The sequence below is a fragment of the Lissotriton helveticus genome, chromosome 1_2 (genome assembly GCF_964261635.1).
Source record: "Lissotriton helveticus chromosome 1_2, aLisHel1.1, whole genome shotgun sequence".
Taxonomy (NCBI): domain Eukaryota; kingdom Metazoa; phylum Chordata; class Amphibia; order Caudata; family Salamandridae; genus Lissotriton; species Lissotriton helveticus.
In genome coordinates this window covers 344236737-344257457 of record NC_136058.1, presented here as the reverse complement: position 1 = coordinate 344257457, position 20721 = coordinate 344236737, and the positions used below count along the sequence as shown (strand labels likewise).

Here is a 20721-nt window from a genome sequence, read left to right as displayed (position 1 = left end):
CTGCTAGAAGCGAAAATGTAGTCAATGATTCTGGAAAGACCCCTACTGTTAAATGTAGCAGAAAATGGAACTGGGGGAACCATCAACTCATTTGCGAAACCCAACTCCAAGGCGAACATAATTTCATTCAGGCGGTTACCAATATTTGAATGAGGATAGTGGGTTAGTACAGTATTGTGCTCGTCCAGGATTCCCCAATTTTTATTATTTCTGTTTTTACAAAGCTAAGGGCTAAAAACTATGCATTGTAATGGTATGCGTTGTAATGGCATGCGTTGTAGTGACATGCGTTGTAATGGCTGTGTTGTAAAGGCATGTGATGTAAAGGATGTTGCGATGTAATGACTGCTTTGTAAAGGTAGTGCGATGTAATGACTGTGTTGTAAAGGTTGTTTCCTGTCAACCCCATATGTGATAGTCCTTGGGAATGTACCACCGCATAATAAACCTGCACTAGAAACATCTGAGGAACTAAGGAACTAAGGGCCTGATTCACAGAAACAGTCTGAGCAAAATCCTAAACTTACTACTCATAGATTTCACAGAATGCACTTACGAGTGTCTTAAGTTTACGTCCGCACTTGGGCCGGAATTTCCGCACCCAGAGCGGAATTTCTCCTATTGGGCCGGCATCTCCGCTTCCGGGCCGGAATACTCATAATGCATCAGATATAGTCAATTAACATCAGATTGTGACTCTTCCGGCCCGAAAGCGGACATTCCAGCCCGATGGTGGAAATTCTGCATGCAGAGCTTCCGTTCCGGGTACGGAAATTCGGGCCTGAGTGCGGACGTAAACTTAGGACAGTCGTAAGTGCATTCTCTCAATACTGGCACGGAGACGTAAAATTCAATCATCATGGTTAGAAGGGTTGATTTGCTTGGCCAGATACCTAGCAGTGGTCGGGGGACTGTGTAATAGTAAAACTTTAACAACCCTATTACAGTTGTACGTCTCCTGACAACTCTGGGCCCACCCAATCCAGCCAGATTAACTGGTATCTAGGCATACCCTCTGGGCTTTGTTTATGGACCAGAGATTTTGTGCCTGCTCCTGTGGATTCCCGAATTAGGCAGACAAACCAGTAGTGGCTGTCTCAGCCTGGCCCAGTGGTCATTATTGCCTTTGGGAAACCGGTTCACTCCCCTGGGCGACATTGAGTAGTATGATTGACTCACTGTCTCAGAAGCTACCTCCCCTTTAGATGTAACACCAGCACCTCCCGGGTATAGAAAAATGTGCTCTGAGGCCCCACAAAAAGAATACATGATCTTGCCTTCCCCTCAGTGTACTTATTCTTTGAACCCAATTACTAGAGAAAAGAGGCATACAATGAAAGCATTGAGCTGGAATATTGCAGGTCTACAATCTCACATAGCTCTCCTGAACTGGCTATCCTTGATACGTGGCTACCATATAGTTATAAGGTGCGCGTTCTGCAGAAAAAACTGCTGTGAGCAGCGGAGTGCGATAAATCACGCTGCTTGAGCTCATTCTTTACCGCTGGGAGTCTGTTCCACCTGGAAAATCAGTGTGAATGGCATAACGTGCAGTGCAAGAAGGTACTGCTTCCCTCTGCCTCCTGAGTAGATATTCTATTTGAGCAGCAGCTCCCTCAACGCGAGCAGCAGATTTCTCAACACGAGCGGTAGTTACCTGCCGCAATAGCCTACATTCAGGAATCCAATCGGGAGATGGTGTAGAATATGATTTATTTAGCTTGCACACACCAACCCAATGTTGGCGAGCCGTGCAAGAGGAAAAACTCCACTCCATACAGCTTCAGAGTTTTTCGTACTTCTGCAGAGAGAGGGCAAAGCTCCTCACACTACGCTGGTCGAGAAGAATTCATCACCCAACCCTAATAATTATGCCACGGGAAACTTGGGCCATTGGCACCATAATCCTCTACGGTAACCCCTGTTTTATGTACCAGCGATTCCATCCTGTTTCGGGCTGTGCCTCACGAGGTTTAACCACTTGGATAAATCTTTCAGTAGGAGGCAATGCCAAAGCCTTAAACACTATGGGTAAAAACTTCCAGGCTGGGCATTATGAGGGGAATTCTCTGTTGTATTTTGTCAATTTTAACAACTATGATTTCTTAAACTGCCCAAACCGCAGGTTCCCAGAACTGTTTGGCTTTATTGATTCACTTGTGGAGTCAGTAACATGTGAGGGGTGACCAGTCTATTTATGCTTGGCTGAGGACTTTAATGCCAAACTATTTCACCTGGATCAAAGCAACCAGATGTTGCTTGCTGAGGGGCCGGACCAGAGGGCCAACAAATTAGAGCCTTTCTAGCATCGCTTGACCTGCAGGAAGCTCTTAAGGTGGCAGGTGTGGGTGAAGCCGAAATGTCACTCTATAATAGATTATATTTTTGTATCCGCCAATTTATCTGAGAAACTGGTTTCAGGTACTATTCGACGAATTAAATTTGGTGATCATTACCCTTTTGAAATTCGATTGATTATGATACCTACAGTGGACCCTAAAAGCCAACCAGAACTTCGTGATTTAAAGGTATCCACAGACAACTTGAAAGTCCGTTGGCAATTTCTAAATCCCACACAAAAGTTGGCTGAAATTATTAGGAGGAATCTGGATCCAATTTTAGGTTGTCTATCTGACGAAGGTCACAAAAAGTAGGAGAGCATAGCAAGTTTCTTTACAGCTTTCTCCTCAGGCATCAAAATGTATCTCTCTAAGCAAATAAAGCAATCAAAGGATACTTACACTATTCCAAGATGGTTTGATCACGAGTGCTCAATTGCTACCCAAGCTCTTTGGAAGGCTCTGACTGCCTGCCCAGGGATCCCACTGCGGTGACCAGCCTATGTTAAAGGTATCACATAGTAACTAAGAGGAGGGAGGTGTAGGTGATTACCAAGCAGTGGATTAGCTTGGCGAACACAACAGCTACCAGGAATAGCAAATCTTTTGGGATTCTGTCTCAGCTTTGACATCAGTCAACAGAACGAGTACGCTGATTAACTACCACATCAGCAGTGAGGCATGAGAGGTGCATTTTCCACAAAGTCATTCCACAGGAAGTCTTGACACATGTGCAAGCAAGACAGCAGATCCAAAACCTGCTGTGGATGGGACCCTACATGAAGTTTTAGTTGCAATACAGCAACGCGCAGAAGGAAAGGCACCTGGTCCAGATGGCATACCCATCAACCTAATAAAGTTTGAGACCAGTTTATGGGCGGTCCCTTTGACTAATTTTTTCAATAATTTAAATTGTGCATCCTTAACAGACTCATGGGTCTCATCGACAATAGCACCAATATTCAAGAAGGGCGATCAATCTTCACCAAGTTGCTATCCCACAATTTCCCCCATTGACATACCAGCCAAAAGTTTCAGAAGGGTCCTATATTATAAGATTATCAAGTGGGTGGAAGACAATAACATCTTGGATCCATGCCAATACTGCTTTTGAAAACACACTGGAACACAGGAGCAGTGCCTGAACCTAGCTTAATTCTGGGTAATTCTCCCAATGACAAAACATACCCCAATTTATTAGGACTCATGAACCTCACCATGGCATTTCACTACATACATTGGTAATTGCTATGGTGAATTTTATTGGGGATCGGGATAGAGGAGCCACTTGTACACTTTTCTGCACCCATGCACACAAATACACAGGCTACAGGTAGGTTTGAAAAAAGGAGAGACCTTACAAGGGAGATCCATATTGGCCGAGGTGTGCATCATGGTGCGTGCTGGGTCCATGACTGTTCATCCAGTAAAGAAATAAACTTGGAACCCATTTAACAGCATGTACATTAAATGAAATAGGTGTTCGGCACTCCATGTCCATTTTTGTTATATGCAGACAATGTTGTCTTATTAGCACGCACGCCCAGAGCTTTGTGTTTTTTGGTCCACTCTTTAGTGAAATTTATGGGCACACTTAACATGTTGAATATTTTTCCAAATCATTTGTCATGGCTTGTGGCCCCAAGAGTATCCCATTAATGTGGAGAAGTGTGGCTCACTGGTTAGAGGAGGCAGACCTGGAAGCAGAGGTCAGCCCGGGACCAGGGTTCAATTCCCGGCTGGGTGGGGTCTTGAGTCCTAAAATGTCCATGGACTCGACAATTCTCGCTCCGGTGCCTACTCGATTCATGGGTTCACACTCTGCGACTCTGGGCAATAGCTTGCTTAATCTCCACAACGGCCCCTCGCGGCGGGATGCCTGGCTTTCACCTTGCGGATACCCTGCCGGGGTTATCTCACAGGGGAATACCAGGACGGGTTCCCTAAGCAAGCGCTTAGAAACCGCTCGGTGATTTGCGCTATATAAATTCCTGTACATTTACATTCCTGTACATTTACATTTACATTTAATAAATATCTCAGTAGGAACAAACCACCTCTCCAACACTAACGTATTCTCTTATTTGGGGATGGTTCTCAGCTCAACTGGTTCTTGGAGACCCAACATAGTAGAGTGCAGAACCAAGCTGTCTAGGGCGGTTGGTTCACTTTTTAGTTTGCCGTCCCCTCCTGGGGGTTGTGTGTTACAAATTTATTCCATGCAATGTGTACCGGTCTCTACTCATGGTGTGGGAATTTAGGGTTTTGGGGACCCTTCAGAAATTCAAATAGATGAAAATCACTTTTGTCTTAAGCTTCTGTCTGTACTTATTTGCAACTCACACTTCATCAGCCAAAATAAGCTTGGACTAGCTCCATAGGCGACCGGGTTCAAGCCTCTCTATCCCTCTACCCCATTGTTGTAGCTCTGGATTTGGAAAAATGAGGAGGCATCACTAACATAAAGCATCATAAAAGATGGCTAGCATCTGTAAAAAATCTTTTGATGTCATCAGCCTTCACCAGGTTATTATTAGCATGGACACCAGCGCTATAATGGGCAGAAAGCAAGTTTAACCTCTACTGCTAGCTCGCGGCCAGGAAAAAAGGCTAAGTCTTGAAATAGCTTTCATCTTGACATATTGTCTGTGATCCAAGAAAGTGCCCTTAGAAATCATTTGTGTGATGGGAGAGGAAGATGGGAATGTTCTTTAATGTTCTGTGTATGGGCAGACACAATTAACTACCTCTTCACACCCTTGCCTTGTTATATAAAACAATTAACTACCTACTCTGCTTTCCGCTAGGCTTTCAGTACAAGTCAGAATCACTTGTATGCCTGTGTAACAATACTGTTAAAAGGTTGATGAAAACATTTTTAATGCCTTTTATTAATTCCAGAAAATTGCTGCATTGCAGGCAGTCACTGCTTTTTCTAAAACAACTTCAGGATGAAGAAACATGCTTTTATATAAGTCTGATTTTGCAGGAGACTGTACTTTCTCAACACTCAATGCACACTAATTAAGTTGCTGCTTATGAGTTGCAGGTTCAGAATAATGTACTGTAGCAACGTACTAGAAGCACTTAGCAGTTTACATATAGTTGTATTTCTTTTATCTTTAAAGTATATATGATATTGTAATTATTTGCTGCATGAGAAATGTTTTCTGAAGGATTTTTTTTTATCTTATAGTGTTGCAAATCAAGACTGCATTCCTGCCCAAAGTGGTGACCTCTTCCCACCTCGGTCAGTCCATCTCTCTTCAAATCATTTACCCCGCCCCATCCCATGAAGAAGTAGAAACTGTTGCATAGATTTGATCCTAGACGAATGTCAAATACTTTCTGGAAGACACAAAGGACATACATATGGATGACCAGCTCTTTGCTGGAGACTGTGATGCCAAAAAAGGTAAAGCTGTGCAGGAAAGAACCCTTTAGGGAAGGATGATTCTCTGCATTAAGACCTGCATTGCTTTGTCCAAGACGGACCCTCTAGAAGGGATCAGTGAACATTCTACAAGGGCCAAACTCACCACTTCTGCCCTGGCGAAAGATGCGTTTCTATGCAGGAGGTTTGCAAGGCGGCGATATGGGCAACCCTATACAGGATTCCCTTGTTTAACCATCCATCAGCCCTCCGTCAGGAGCAAGTAATTGCTCTGAAATCCACTTTTCAGGTGAGGAATATGCAGATAGAAGTATCCATCAGGTGAAAAAGTTGCATACCTGCAGTAACAATCTGGTAGATCTTCTGTCTACCTGCAGATTCCTCACGGATGGGCCCGCTCTCTGTTTGATGTGTTATAGGTAAAGTTTCAAAGATCTTAGTTTATGTTTTAGCACTGTACTTATGTGTCTATATCAGTCTGTCCTCTCACTCGAAGGCAGGGAAAAAATGGAGGAAAACTGATGTTGTTCTGCTGGGGTGGGCATAATATAGATTTGGTGACGCTACCTGATACCACATATGGCGTCATTACGAAGCCAGCATCCCTTACCAGCGATATGAGGGCTTTGAAGTTTTCGGATTCCATTCTAACAACTGGGGATGTTCTACAGGTGAAAAATCAGCAGGTAGATAGGATATCCACTAAAAAGATTGTTACCGCAGGTATGCCACTTTTTTTGTAAAGTAGGTAGTATCAAGGTTGTGGGCAGGGCTAGGCTATTTTTTCCATTTCCTCCTCCTTCTCAAGTGCGAAGGTTAAATTGCCATGTTTCCATCAACAGAAATGATAGTGTAAATATGGGAGGCGGTATATTGGCTTTCTGTTGGACCACCCACCATTTCATGTCTATACCCTACTCAACGGATGAAGAGAAATGAGGTAAGGTGAGAGACTGGTGGCAGATTTTCATTTATGAAACTGCCAAACTCTAAATTGGGTGTGTGAGCCACCAATGCAGGAGATGGTTGAACAGTTTTTTTTCTGACGGCCTGACCACATCCACGGACTTTAAATCAGGCCTCTAATGTCCCTGGTGTTGCATCAGAGACAAGGTCAGGTTATTAACAAAAAAGGCAGTTGAAGGGGAACTGAGAGTTACAGCTTTGCCTCATGAGACCAGATTACATTGATGAGATAATCAAACAAGTTGCATACTTAACACTCTAATGCTTTGTCCTGTCTGTCATTTAACTGTATTAAAACCTACTCATATATACACAGGATTCAGTCTAAAATGAGTCCTTAACAATCAGTGAAGATGAAGTACATGATATGCTTGATTCCAAGGTTAGAAAGGGAGTCCTTTATTACATCACCAATTGGAAACGTTATGACCTCAAATATAGGACATGTGCAGCTGCATCAATAGTCCTGGCAAGGTGATTAGTGCAAACAGTTGATTCCTGTGACCAGAAGACGTCTCTCCTACATCACTTTGTGGAGACAGGTGATGTCAGGCCCATGTGGTCACCCAGGGATCAATACTCAGATTATTGCATCACTTCAGCCTAGAACGACAAAGTCGTGAGGGATGCACTGTGTCACATGGAAAGTGCACTATTTAATTTGGTTAAGTGTATGAGGTGCCGGGATAGTATGCTTCATTGGATAACTACCACCACGGCGTGTACTTTGCCTTCACCACTCAGAGCTGTTTACCACCGCCCTCTCCACCCAACTCCCTGTCGTAGCTGGAACAAGACCACCGAAGAACATCTCATCACCTGCCTCAGCACTACCACACTGCCGACATTGACAGACACCAATACATGCAAACTTCACCGATGGATCTCCAACTGCGCCGGCACTCTGGCACTCCTCAAAAGGCATCAGGCAAGCAATACTCCAAGAAAGCCAGCTGGTTTACTCCCACCCTCCATGAGTCCAGATGCACCTGCAGACGACTTGAGAAGAGACGGAGGAACAACAAAACCCCGGAAACCCATGCAACCTTCCAAACCACCATCAAAGCACACCACCTCCTCCTCAAAACCACAAAGAAAGCTGCCCTCCAATCTAAAATCAATGCCAATGCACACAACAGCAAAGAACTCTTTGTCATCATCAAGGAGTTTGCGAGGCCCAACAGCAAGACCACAGACGTCACACCCTTCCAAGACCTCTGCAACAAACTTTGGCCCTTCTTCCACCGCAAGATGATTCAAATCTATGACACCTTTGACACCCAAGACCCTGACACAATGCCCGTCACTACCACACGCCACCACACCATACCCCAACGGATCCGCTCAACTGGACTCAACTTACCACAGATGACACACTCAAGACCATGAAGATCATCCACTCCGGAACACCATTGGACCTTTGCCCGTATCACATCTTCCATGGAGCAGTCACCTCCATTGCCCTAGAGCTTTGCCACACCATCAACTGTTCCAACAAAATCGCCACCTTTCCCGAAGATTGGAAACACGCCAAGATCAAACCTCTGTTGAAGAAGTCATCCACCGACACAACAGATCTAAAGAACTTTACACCCATCTCCCTCCTCCCCTTCCCGGCCTAGGTAATTTAGAAGGCCATCAACAGCCAACTCTCTGAGCTCATTGAGGGGAACCATTTCCTGGACATCTCTCAATCCGGTTTCCGAAGTAACGCTCCTCCACCAGGGCAAAACTGTAGCCCTCATCTTATTGGACCACAAGGCGGCCTGTGATACCTTCTCTGACCGCACCCGTATCATGAGTCTCCATGACACCGGCATCCACGACAAGGACCTGGACAGGATCCACTTCTCCCTAACTGGCCAAACACAGCGAGTTAGTACTCATCGGTTCCTCTCAGAACCTACAGAGCTCCTCCCTGAGCGCCACCCTCTTCAACATCTACATGGCCCCCCTCGACTCAACATCATCTCTTACGCCAATGACACCCAACGGTTCCACTCCCTCACCAATTAACCCACAGCCACCAGAACCAACTTACACAGCGAGATAAAGGCCGTGACCACCTGGATGAAAAATAGGTGCCTCTAGCTCAACTTGGACAAGGCCAAAGTACTCATCCTGGGACACGCCCACCTCAGCCTGTGACTGCTCCTGGTGGCCCGCTGCACTAGGAAACCTTCCCACCCCCACGGACAGTCACCCATGCACTTATTAACCAGCAAACTCATCTTCGGCAATACACCTTACACTGGCATCACCAGAAAAAGTTCAGAAAACTACAAAACTTTCAAAACGCCACAGCCAGACTCGTCCTCGACATCGCCTTCACATCATACAACACCTCCGACAACTCCACTCACTCCCAGTCAACAAGAGATTCCCCTTCAAGCTCCTGACACATGCCTACAAAGCTCTGCACAATGCTGGGCCAGTGTATCGAACAACCGCCTCTCATTCCATGTACCCGCCAGACAACTTTGTTCCACCCAACTTGAGCTGGCCACAGACTCACTGATTCACAATACCAGAACCCTGTTCCTCCAGCTCAGGCAATCACTGTCACTGACCCAATTCAAGAAGAATCTCAAGACCTGGCTCTTCGACTGAACCCCTACTCCCAAACCGATCAGCAGCCCACCTCCCAGCACCTTGATACCCTCACAGGTGAGTAGCCACACTATACAAACTCCTGACTGATTGACTTCAGGCTAGAAAGCAAACTGGTGAGGGATGAACTGCATCACTAGTTAATTTGGTTCAGTGTACGAGATGCCTAGGATAGAATCCTCCACTGGATAAGTAGTAATTTTTTTCCACTTCTTCTACCTCTCTACCTGGAGCCTTGGCTTCATAGACTTCTACTTGTGTCTCAAGCCCTTTTGGCACACTTCGGAACTTTGTTTACCTAAATCCTTTGGCTGCAGCAATGGACCGCTGGGCAGATATTCACAAAGGTAAACATACACATTAGTAAATCTTTATGTGTGAGGTTAGTCTTACACTTTTGAGTAACTTTGCTACTTTTGGCTAGTCAACATTTCAAAGTGTAAAGTTACTTAAAAATGAAGATTTACATGTCTTCACCCCATGAATTCAGAGGATAGAGCCTAATTTACAAGTTTAAAGTTACTCCTTGCAGTTCAAATGTAGACTGAGGTCCCACCATTGGGATGGGTATTTCACTGTTATACATTTTAGGAAAAAGATTTAAAGTGTATTCAATGTAAAAAAAAATAGTAAAAGTATTTTAATTACAATAAAAGTTTAAATTATTTAACATTTGTTTATATGCAAATCAAAATAAAAGAATATACAATATTAGCAAACCTATTAATTTAATGTATGATTTTTTTGAATGTTTTAATTTTTTTTAAATATTTGTACATATGTATATAAGCCAACATTTATTGTGTAGCAAACATTCTTAAAAAATGTTGAAAATGTTTTCATTATTTGTAATTAAATTTACATTGATTTTTACATTTTAAAAAAGCTAACATTTTATAATAAACTAATAATTATGTTTAATGTGAAAAAAATAATATTAAATTGTATTTATTTATATTTGAAAAAAGTTAAAATAAGGTCATTTAATTTAACATTAGTTCGTGTGGGTTTTATTTTAAGTCCATGTCCATTATTATTTATGGGAGGGTGTTGATGTACCAGAGGTTTGCCATGTGTGGTGCTGGACATCAGGTCTGAGCTGGAGTACATGTACTGCTGTTTCTTGTTCTTTTTCACTATAGTAATTATAGAAAAGCAGTTTGTGAATAGCAATGGGATTACTCTTATATGGATGGTTGCGTGCATGTCTAACCCTAAACTCCTCATTAATCTTCCCTAAAACCCTCCTAATTCCTCCCATTTATTAGTAGGTTTTCCCCATTCTCCAGCCACTTCCCCCTGTCCCTCCCACATGTACTACTAAAATGTATACCTATATGTGCTGAGAACTCCCCAGTTGGGCGTAAATATTTGCACGTATAAGATAGGCAAGGCAGAGGTGTTGACCTCCTCATGTAGGTTTTTGTATGACATTGTTTCTAAAACAACTCCGCTAGCAAATAGGTTTTAAGTGTAGATAGGGAGGTTTAGGTATAGTTAGCTTCTGAAATCATGTAAGCAAACAGAGTAACTATTTTACAGCACAGAAACAAAACTTTAAAAACAAGGTGATGTTTCAGAGAAACAAACAAAAAAACCCTAGTTCAAAAGAAGTATTCTCCTGGTGCATTGGCGACGTTGTTTACTTTTTCCTGACTGGAACCTGCATGGAGGTCCCAGTCAGGAAGAATAAATGCCGGAAAGTCCACTCTAAGTCGGAGAGATGCTCATATACTGGTCACACTGTGGCATATTAACTGGTGGGTAAAGGTTTCGGCTAGCAGACACAGATGAAGCTTAGAGGTCGGAAAACGAGGCCCTTATTTAGGTCATTTGGGACAGTGTAGGGCACCTTGCTGTCCTGCCCTACACCAAAGTGAAAGGGTAGGAATTCACCATATTTAGGCAATACGGCACATTCCTGCACTTTCTGCCTGCACAGGTGCGTTTTTGACTGCCTAGCATCAATGTAGGCACTGTTTTACAATTTTCACTGTACAGTACAAACTGCACTTTTGTGGACAGAATAAACGTCAGGGTGGTACCAGAGTCATTGTGAGCACCCCCTCAGGAGAGGTTATGTTATAGGGCAGCAAGCTCACAGTGCCCCCATAAGCACCCCAAAACCGAGACTGGTAGTACATGGTTCTGGCCTCCACTGAACATGAAAACCTGGATCCCTAAGGAATCATGGTAACAGATCTAGAGCCCTTTTGCTCAGCCACTCATGCTCTCTCTCTACCAGGAAAGATCTACAGAATAGACAGGGGCACATTTTCAATGTTCATTGAACCAATGAGATTCTTGTATAAAATATATGTGCAGCAACGATCAATAAACAGTAGCAAATGACAGTTATTAGAAGTATCAGGACAGTAAACAGAACAAAACATTCCACCATGGTGCTGGACAAAGCATATATGCAAGCTCTTACAAAAACAATATATACAAATCTGGTGTACACCTACTATGCATACCCTAGTATAAGCATCTATGGAGTGTGTGTGTTGTGCCAAGAATCCCTATACTGGATTATCCAACCCAATTATCTGATGAGAAAAATGTAGGACCCTTGTTTTGGGCACAAGCTGGTCAACCCTCGTAGAGATAATAGAAGGCTGCTAGACCGATGCATCATCATGGAGAGGCACTTCAAATGACAGCAAAGTGCGCCTCTGCCAATACCAGGAAACTGATGTTTATTTTAATAAAAATGCATCTTTGTGCTGTGATCTTGATCAGACTGCCATTTTTGGGTGTTATAGATAGCTAAGTTGTCATATGTACAAAAACAATAAGCACGTTTGCACAGGGTATGTATTAACCGTGTACAGTTGATTTCAAGAAACCAATCCAGACAGTCACAGATGCAAATGTGTGTCAGATCTTATCGTGTAAAGTGAAGGCAACATTAGGGAAGACCTTTGTATATGGAAAATTGCAGTGTTTCATTCCAGGCCTAACTGGAACACATGACAGCACCCTTGTACCATGGTGCAATGTGCCTACATTGCAGCCAGAATTATTTTTGTGCAGGAAGTGGCACATTAAAAAAAAAACAATCCTAAGAAGCATTTTCCTCTTACTATAGGTGCTGCAGAATGCAGCGCACATAAGAAGAGGAATACATAAGGAAAAATTAACATATTTCTCCTTGTTACACCTCACCTGGAAAGGTGTATGGATTTGACGCTTCCCCAGGTTTACAACACTTTGGAAATCTGGGGCAGCATCAAATTCCTTGGGTGTTGTGTGGTAAATCCCATCACAATGCCTCTGGAGTGCAGAGTATGGCGATGCAGCAATTTGCGCTGTGTTGCCTTACTCATGATTTATGCGGGTGGCTTTGCATGGGTTCATAAATCTTTATGAAAGCCCTGCATCATGCATGTACCACTTTACATGGTGTAAAAGTGAAGCAGGGCTCTCACAGATAAGCCCTTGAGTATTCTCTGACCTGAAAGTGAGGCAAGGGAGCCACAGGTTGTTGGGCTTGACTTCTGCCGATTTATGGTGAATCTCATTCTCCTCCAAACCTTAACTAACACTCAAATCCTATCATTGGTCATTATTTAACTCTGGGATTAACAATGTGAACTGTGGTACCATACATGATAATGACACTTCCAATAGCACTAATGTTGGTGTGAATCTGAGCAGATGCTCTAGTCTTGCCAGTCCAAATCTCAGCATTCATTCAATGTTAATTAGTTGTGGGACAAACATCAACATGCAATAATGATTACTGAGTAATGGGGGTATCTAAGAATTCTGTTATGAATAATGAGTGATGGAGCGAGCCTGACAATACATGAGTGATGGGACACATCTGAACATATAATGGGGATAACTGTGGGCATTCTTGACAGTGTTGCTCACCTCTTACTCATGCTGGCACATGCACCATGGTAATCATTCTTAATATTTTGTGGGCATTCTTGGCTCCTTGGTACCCTGTTCTGCTATAAATATTGAACTAACATGATATTGGAAATGTGTAATATTTTTATAACACACTGCTGTCAGAGGCTCTCCATGTACTCACTGATCTATTGATCAATTTATAGTCACCACTTTCATCCACCATGCATTCATACAGTCACTTCTCCGAGAATTCATCCATTAATTCATTCATGCACTCACTCACTAGTCTATCAGTTATCCATCCAGGCAGTGACACATTCTTACACTCCCTAGTCATCCATTCATCCAACCACGCTACCATGCACGGAGACTCTGAATCAAGACTACCATTTCCTTTGCACGTTAACAATGAGATTTTAATCACAAAAGCTAAGTTAATGAAGAAAATATCATTTTTAGATGCTTTGGGGAAAAATACAAGTCCTACATTGTCTAAGCAGCTGTGCAGTCAGAAAGAACTATTAAGAGTTAAAACTGTTACAGAGAAGAAGTAGAAAAAAAGAGTAGAAGAAGAAACATCATTCACAATGATAGCATTGGAACTGGCAAATTTCAAGAAAAGAAGCTAAGGGTCTTTGAAGAAACATGCGAGATATATTGTTGACAACAAGACAAACCTTTATCAGCATTATAACTCCTTCCATCCCACTGAAAAGGAAATGCCAGGAATAATACGAATTGTAGAAAAATGACGCCAGAGAACTCTTGTTATCATGATACTTAATCAATAATGTAATTTTTTGACAAATAAAACTAGAGAATTGTATTGTTGACATGAGGGCAGAAATAAATTTCAAGCTTGAGTTAAACTCGGAGACCAACTTGTTTAACTGTCATTGGTTGCTCCAAATCTATCATTCCTGTATTTTGGGAATTTTTCAGGCTTTCATCTGTTGATTGTTGCACAAGTCAGTAGAACAGCAGTCAAGGATGCGGTCAGCACTCTCTTTGGCCCAGCGTTCTAGGCCTTTACATTCGACCATCGTTGTGCAACGTTTGGCTTGCCCTGCAGAAAACAACAACCTAATTAGTTTTGTTCTGTTTTCATTTTATTCTACAATAAAAGAACATGAATTGGGAATGAAATATGACATTTCCTCCTCTTCTCCTTCCTCGTCCGATTGCTTACTTAATGAGTGAATCTGCCCATTCTCCAGTGCTGCTCACACTTCCTACAGCTGTTTTTTCTTTCTATTCCTGGAATAGGGATTTACCCATAAATCCTCCTCTTTTTCTCAGCACTCCCTTTATAGTTGAGCAGCTTTGTTGTTTCATTATTATAGATGACTAGATGCGTTCCAATGCAACAATTATAAATACATTATTCATAAACTTTTACAAAGAAATTGGAGGTTTCAACATATTATGTGAAGTTTGTCTAGAAGCATCAGGCAGAAACAGAAGAGCAACTAGCTTGATGTGCTGTTGAAACAACAAAAGAGTGATTTATAATATTCATGCAGGAGAAAAAACTGAGTCATCCATAGGTGGATTTGTTAAACAACAAAGGAGTCTATCCATGTGTGACTTAGAATCAACCACCAAAATAATAGTTTATGGAGTTCACCCAGGGTTAAGTGGGTAGGGGCTCAGAGAATAAGGCAACGGAGATGAAAGGGAACCAAACTCTGGCTCAAGATTTCGCGTCTATCAGGCACAAACAGGGAGCACACCACAGACAGACACTTTTATCCTTCTTCCTTTTAGTTGCATGCCCATCATAGACATGTTGATGGTGAGAGCTAAGATAAGTGAGCAACATTTACCAGGGGGAGGAAGGAGGTGCTGGTGTGCAGCAGGCTCAACTACTGCACCTGCAGGTCAATAAAGACATTAGGAGACCAGCCGTTGAGGTTAAAGTAGTCAGCTTAAGGCAGGGAGGGAGCAAGGGGCTGCAGGGTATGAACTTAGCCCAATAATCTGAACACAATGCTAGACACTTGGTAGGAAAAACAACACAAAGCAGAGGAGAAAACTTTTTTTAAAACTTAAAGTACTGTAGATGCACAGTTGCAACAGACAGACAGACAGACTGACAAAATTACTTTATTCGGTATCCATGAATACCATAAAAGTACAAACAAATATTTTTAAAAAATGTCTGAAGCGGGGGGCCATAATACCAACATGGCAAGACAGGGAATTGCCCCCGCATAAGACACATTAATGTCATCAAAGGGGTCACATGATCAGAGTCAACATCCGGAGTCTATAGTTTTTCTTGCGGCCATCCTTAAGAAATTTACTGTACAAAAAAGTGTAAGGGCCTCTTCGGACAATTTCAAGAATAACAATGCCACCCTTGCATGTTTGAACCTAGCATTCTTTAAAATTCTTTTTAAAAACAACATCCTGCGGTGGGCATAAAAAGGGCATAATAAAACAAAATGAAGCATATCCTGTGGAGACTTATTGTCGCAGCCGCAGGGGCCCCTTGACTCAATCGATGATAAAAACCCCGCTGGACACCCCAGTATGTGATGAAGTAGGTTCATCCTAAATCTCGTCATCAGTAATCTGTCCTGGGCGTTGTAAAAGTAGGCCAAATATGGTTCCATTCCAGGACTAGATTTAGCCAATAGGAGGGCTCTTACAGTTGGTTTGATCATCTCAGTGTCTTCCCTGGCTGAGGCCTTCTGCCTTAAGAATGCCGACTTAACAATCTCCTTAGCCTGTAACCAGTGACTTTGGGGTGTTATAGTAGTCGGCAAGGCCCAGACCGACCAGAATTTCCTTAACATATTTCAGCCAGGGAATATTATGTCCATGCTCCATTTTAATACAATCATATATGATCTGCCTTCCTAAGGTCGCTTCGGGATTAGTCCATATTTGTAGCCAACAAGAGAGGGGTTTTAATTGGATCTCATCTCAGATGTAAGAAAGACCTAGCTCTTTGTGGATAGAGTAAGATGGGGTGCTCTGTGGGACTCTAAGTAACCTTCGAAGGAATTTATTTTCTTCAACCTGTATCCTTGAAGGATCAGCGAAGCCCCATACCTCACTGCCATAAAACATTTTTGCCTTACAGATGGCCCTGTACAAATTCATGATTTGTTCAGGGGCCCAGCGTCCCAACCTGTGTGAAAATTTGATAATAGCCCCCGAAAAGCTAGATAGAGATCTACATTTCCCATCTAACAATTTGTTAAATCTAGTCCGTGTGTCAAACACAATTCCTAGATAAGAGAATGCCTGCACTTTTTCTAGAGACTTGGAGCCAATCCTAAAAGTAAATTTCCTGCCTGGTCTTTTCCCATCTCCATGATGTAAGATTTGGGGAGATTAGCGGACAACTCCAGGTTCTCCATGAAGCTGACGAAACCATCTATCAGGTGCTGAAGGCCCCGTGCGGTGCGCAACAGCAGCACCGAGTCATCCGCATACAGCAGGACCGGTATTTCTCTATTGCCCATCCTCGGGCTATCCGCCCCTAGTACCCCCAAGGCCTTGTGTAAACCATTAATATATAATGTGAATAAAAAAGGTGCTAGAATGCAGCCCTGTCTGACGCCTCTGGAACAGGGGAAGGAGTCCGAAGTGTCACCCTCGTCATTATATAGGACCCGGGCTGAGGTGTACTGGTGTAAGGTGCATAGGATATTAACCAGTCCTGGGTCCACGCCCATGGCCCCCAATAACTCCCACAGTTTAGTGCGATTAACCCGATCAATGGCCGCTGTCAAGTCCATAAATGCTAGGTACACCGTCTCATTACTGGCGACAGTGTACTTGGTAACAAGGAGGTAAAGATTAAGACATTGGTCAGTTGTCGAACGACCCGGCCTGAAACCATATGGATGTCCGAGATGATGTCATGCTCTTCCGCCCATTCCATGAGGCGGTTGAGGATTGCTCTCCCTGTGACTTTCACTGAGACATTATTAAGGGTGATAGGCCTATAGCATTGTGTGTTATCTTTATCCCCCTTTTTGAAAATTGGAACGATTGTCACGGTAGACCATGAAGGAGGCATACCTGTTTCCACTGCTGTATTGATCACTCTTAGGAGCCCACAAATCTACCTAGGACAGCAGGAGATCCGGGGGTATCCCATCTGGTCCCGGGGCCTTATTGCGAGTTAGTCCCTCAATTCCCGCTTTTATCTCACCTAAGGCAAAGGGGATTTCCAGGGCTATTCGATTTCCTACCCCTTCTGGTGGGAGTACAGTACTAGGGCAGTGATAATTATAAAGGCCTTTAAAATGCTCCACCCAGGCCTCTGGTAAGATGTGGCAGGTGAGTTTAGTTTTGTTGTTACCTTGAAAGAGTGGTTCATTCACGATTTTCCAAAAAGCAGTCGTGTCCCTGCCTTCGGCTGCTTCCCTCAGATTTCCTAAGCCTCATTTTTCAGAGAGGATTTACATTGTTTTAAGGCCTGTTTATACCTCCCCCTGCACATGGACACACTGAGGTTGTCTTTGGGGACAGTCTTTAATGCTGCTTTCAAGTCTCTAAAGGCACTGGAGCATTGCTGGTTAAACCACCTGGGGGTATCTTCTACTGTTTTCCTACTTCTACTTCTGAGAAGCCCATCTATATGACGGGCGACCCCCTCGAATGCAGCAATTAAGCCGGACCCCACAATAGCAGGGTCCAGACACTTCCATATCTGGTCATTTTCCTCCGTGAGTAGAGCCTTATAGAATATGTCACAGTCAATGTTTGCCCATCTTAGTCTCCTTCGCTGGTCCGTTGCTTTAAAAGAACCTCTGATCTGTTTACAAGGGGGATGACTAGCTGGGTCCGGCTCCTGTAGGGTCAGAACCAGCGGATTGTGATCGCTAAAGGGACTTGATTCCAAATTAAAACTCAAAATCCGACAAATTAAGGTGGTGGGTACAAAAAAAAAATCTATGATGGTGCCCCTTCCCTTACCTTTAACGGTTGGAGGGATGCCCGCAACCCCAACTACTCTTATCAGGTCCAATGTGTGTGTTAGGGTGTGGGTACCCAGCACCTTACTTAACTCCAGTCCCTCCCTAGTATGTTCCATATGTGCTCCTGCTTCCCTTGGACAAGATGCCCAGTCCCCCTGGCTATTGAATAAGTGTTCACATAGATGGCAATTAAAATCTTCCATCACTACCAACTGCGCTCTACTCGCTCCATGTAATTCAATACTTGTCAACCTGTGGTCAAGCTCTGCCAAACTGGTCAATGTCTGTCCACCATTAGTGGCATTGTAAAAGTTAATGAGAATCAATTTCAATCCCCTAGTTGTAAACTGTATGCCCTGGGTGCAGGTGGAGTCCCAGGCTAGATTCTCCCATTTTCCCCTTAGCCTCAGATCCACGTACGTGATCAAACCTCCATTGGCTCACCCGGCCAGAGATCTTTCGTGTGGGGACGAAGTACATTTTAAACCCTTCCATTGCTAGATTGGAGGAATCTACCTCCCATGTTTCCTGCAGGCAGATTATTTCAAATCTCTTTATATATTCTAGCCAGTCCTTATGTTTTAGTTTGCAAGACAGGCCTGCTATGTTCCAGGTAATTATATTAAAAGTTCCCCATCCTTCTACTGAAGAGGAGTTAGGTCCTAAGACAGTAAGCCCTTTATGAGATACCGGCCCTACCGGGGGACTAAGTTCAGTGCCAAACTCACTATAAGCTATCTGTGCTGCGGGCTGTGTTGGAGTATCAGTCGGATTCCCGCATGATCCTCCCCCAACTTCGGCGTGATGCCCATCCTCCCTGCCGCCCCCTCGGTCTGTGATTGGTCCCTCAGGTAGTCAATTGAGGTCACTTAGGGCGGAAATACTTTGTAAGGGGGTGTATCGATTAGCCAACGGAACTAAGCGCTCCCCCTCATCTAGCCTTGCCCTTATCTGCCTTGGGCCTTCCCTGTTCTGAACTTGCACAAGGCCAGTCCTTATTTTTTAGTTTGCTAGACAGGCCTGCTATGTTCCAGGTAATTATATTAAAAGTTCCCCGTCCTTCTACTGAAGAGGAGTTAGGTCCTAAGACAGTAAGCCCTTTATGAGATACCGGCCCTACCGGGGGACTAAGTTCAGTGCCAAACTCACTATAAGCTATCTGTGCTGCGGTCTGTGTCAGAGTATCAGTCGGATTCCCGCATGATCCTCCCCCAACTTCGGCGTGATGCCCATCCTCCCTGCCGCCCCCTCGGTCTGTGATTGGTCTCTCAGGTAGTCAATCGAGGTCACTTAGGGCGGAAATACTTTGTAAGGGGATGTATCGATTAGCCAACGGAACGAAGCGCTCCCCCTCATCTAGCCTTGCCCTTATCTGCCTTAGGCCTTCCCTGTTCTGAACTTGCACAAGGTCTCTATAAAAGAAACCTAGTGGGAGTAATCTGGCCCTAGAATCACTCGCTTCCTGATAGATCCCTTTCTTTTGATGGTACAATAGATCTCTTACCATCTCCGGATGTCTACAATTTAATATTATACAGTCTCCGGGGAATCCCTTCCTGCTTTTTCCGATCCATGCTACTCTTCTGGCCATTAGAATATGTCTGTGGTTACTTATACTAAAACCTGCATTAATGGCCAACCAGTGAGCTGCTTTATTATTCAAGGAATGAGTGGTTTCTTCCCTACCCACTGTGCATGCCTGGATCCCTGTCAGAACCACTGTGTAGGAACTTGCTGCTGGAGGTAGATCTAATACTGGCAATTCCTGGGTGTTGGTTGCCATGTCTGCCAGTGGGGGTGCCAATTCAATAGGTCTAGCAATTTCACCCCCCGTTCGCATGATGTAGTGTCACTATTCAATCGGGCCACTGGCCTCTCCCTCCTTGACTGTCCGTTAACTACTCTAGTGGTTGAGTGGCCCTGGGCCTCGCTACTGGTGCCTCCTTCTCTTGGATTCTTCATTAATGCCTCTTGCCTGCATTTGGCGGGATCCATTACAGAATTATTCACCCCGCTTATGCCATCATTGGCTGGTCCTAGCTTGGTATGTGTGTTATTCTCGTCATCTCCCCTCCCCATCGGTCGTGGCCCTTTCTCAGTTACGATCTCAGTCCTATCTTTTATTGTTAACCGCGAAAGTTGCCCTTCTATCACGTTTAACCTCTCCTGCAGAGGTCCCAAATAAGCTGTTAGTAGGGCTTCGAATTTAGTAATCAAATCTTTATTACATCCCTCCAATTCTGCTACCTCAGTACAGTTCGGGCACCTCGTGGGGGTTGTCAGTGTCCCTTCTTCTGTGGCCCCCCCTCCCTCTCGCTCCTCCTCTCTGTTCTGTCTTTTTCGGGACATTAAGTCTCCCTTTCCTTGTGCTCCTAGCTGGGGCTTTGGTCTCTCTTGGATTGTTATTGTTACTAGAGATGCCTTTTGCCTGTAAAACCTTTTTTGAGAGCGTGACCACCTCCCGTCTAGACTCTGGGTGAATTTTTTTTGCTATCTCCTGAATAGATATACCTTCCTCCTAATCCCTTCGCCCTAGGAGGTCAGGTGTCAGTGAGATACGATCTTGTGTGTCCCCCCCCTTGCGGGGAAGTATGTGACTGGTCATAGT

The 20721-nt window shown here is 43.8% G+C and overlaps 1 long non-coding RNA gene across 5 annotated transcripts in view; it reads right to left on the bottom strand.

The window, feature by feature from the left end:
* Positions 1 to 13562: 13562 nt before the first annotated feature.
* LOC144807895 (uncharacterized) overlaps positions 13563 to 20721 on the bottom strand; it is a 267320-nt gene continuing 260161 nt past the window's right edge. For all 5 annotated transcript variants that reach the window (XR_013606506.1, XR_013606507.1, XR_013606509.1 and 2 more), the window contains one exon: positions 13563 to 14239. This is a non-coding gene — a long non-coding RNA (uncharacterized LOC144807895). The remainder of the gene's footprint in view (positions 14240 to 20721) is intronic.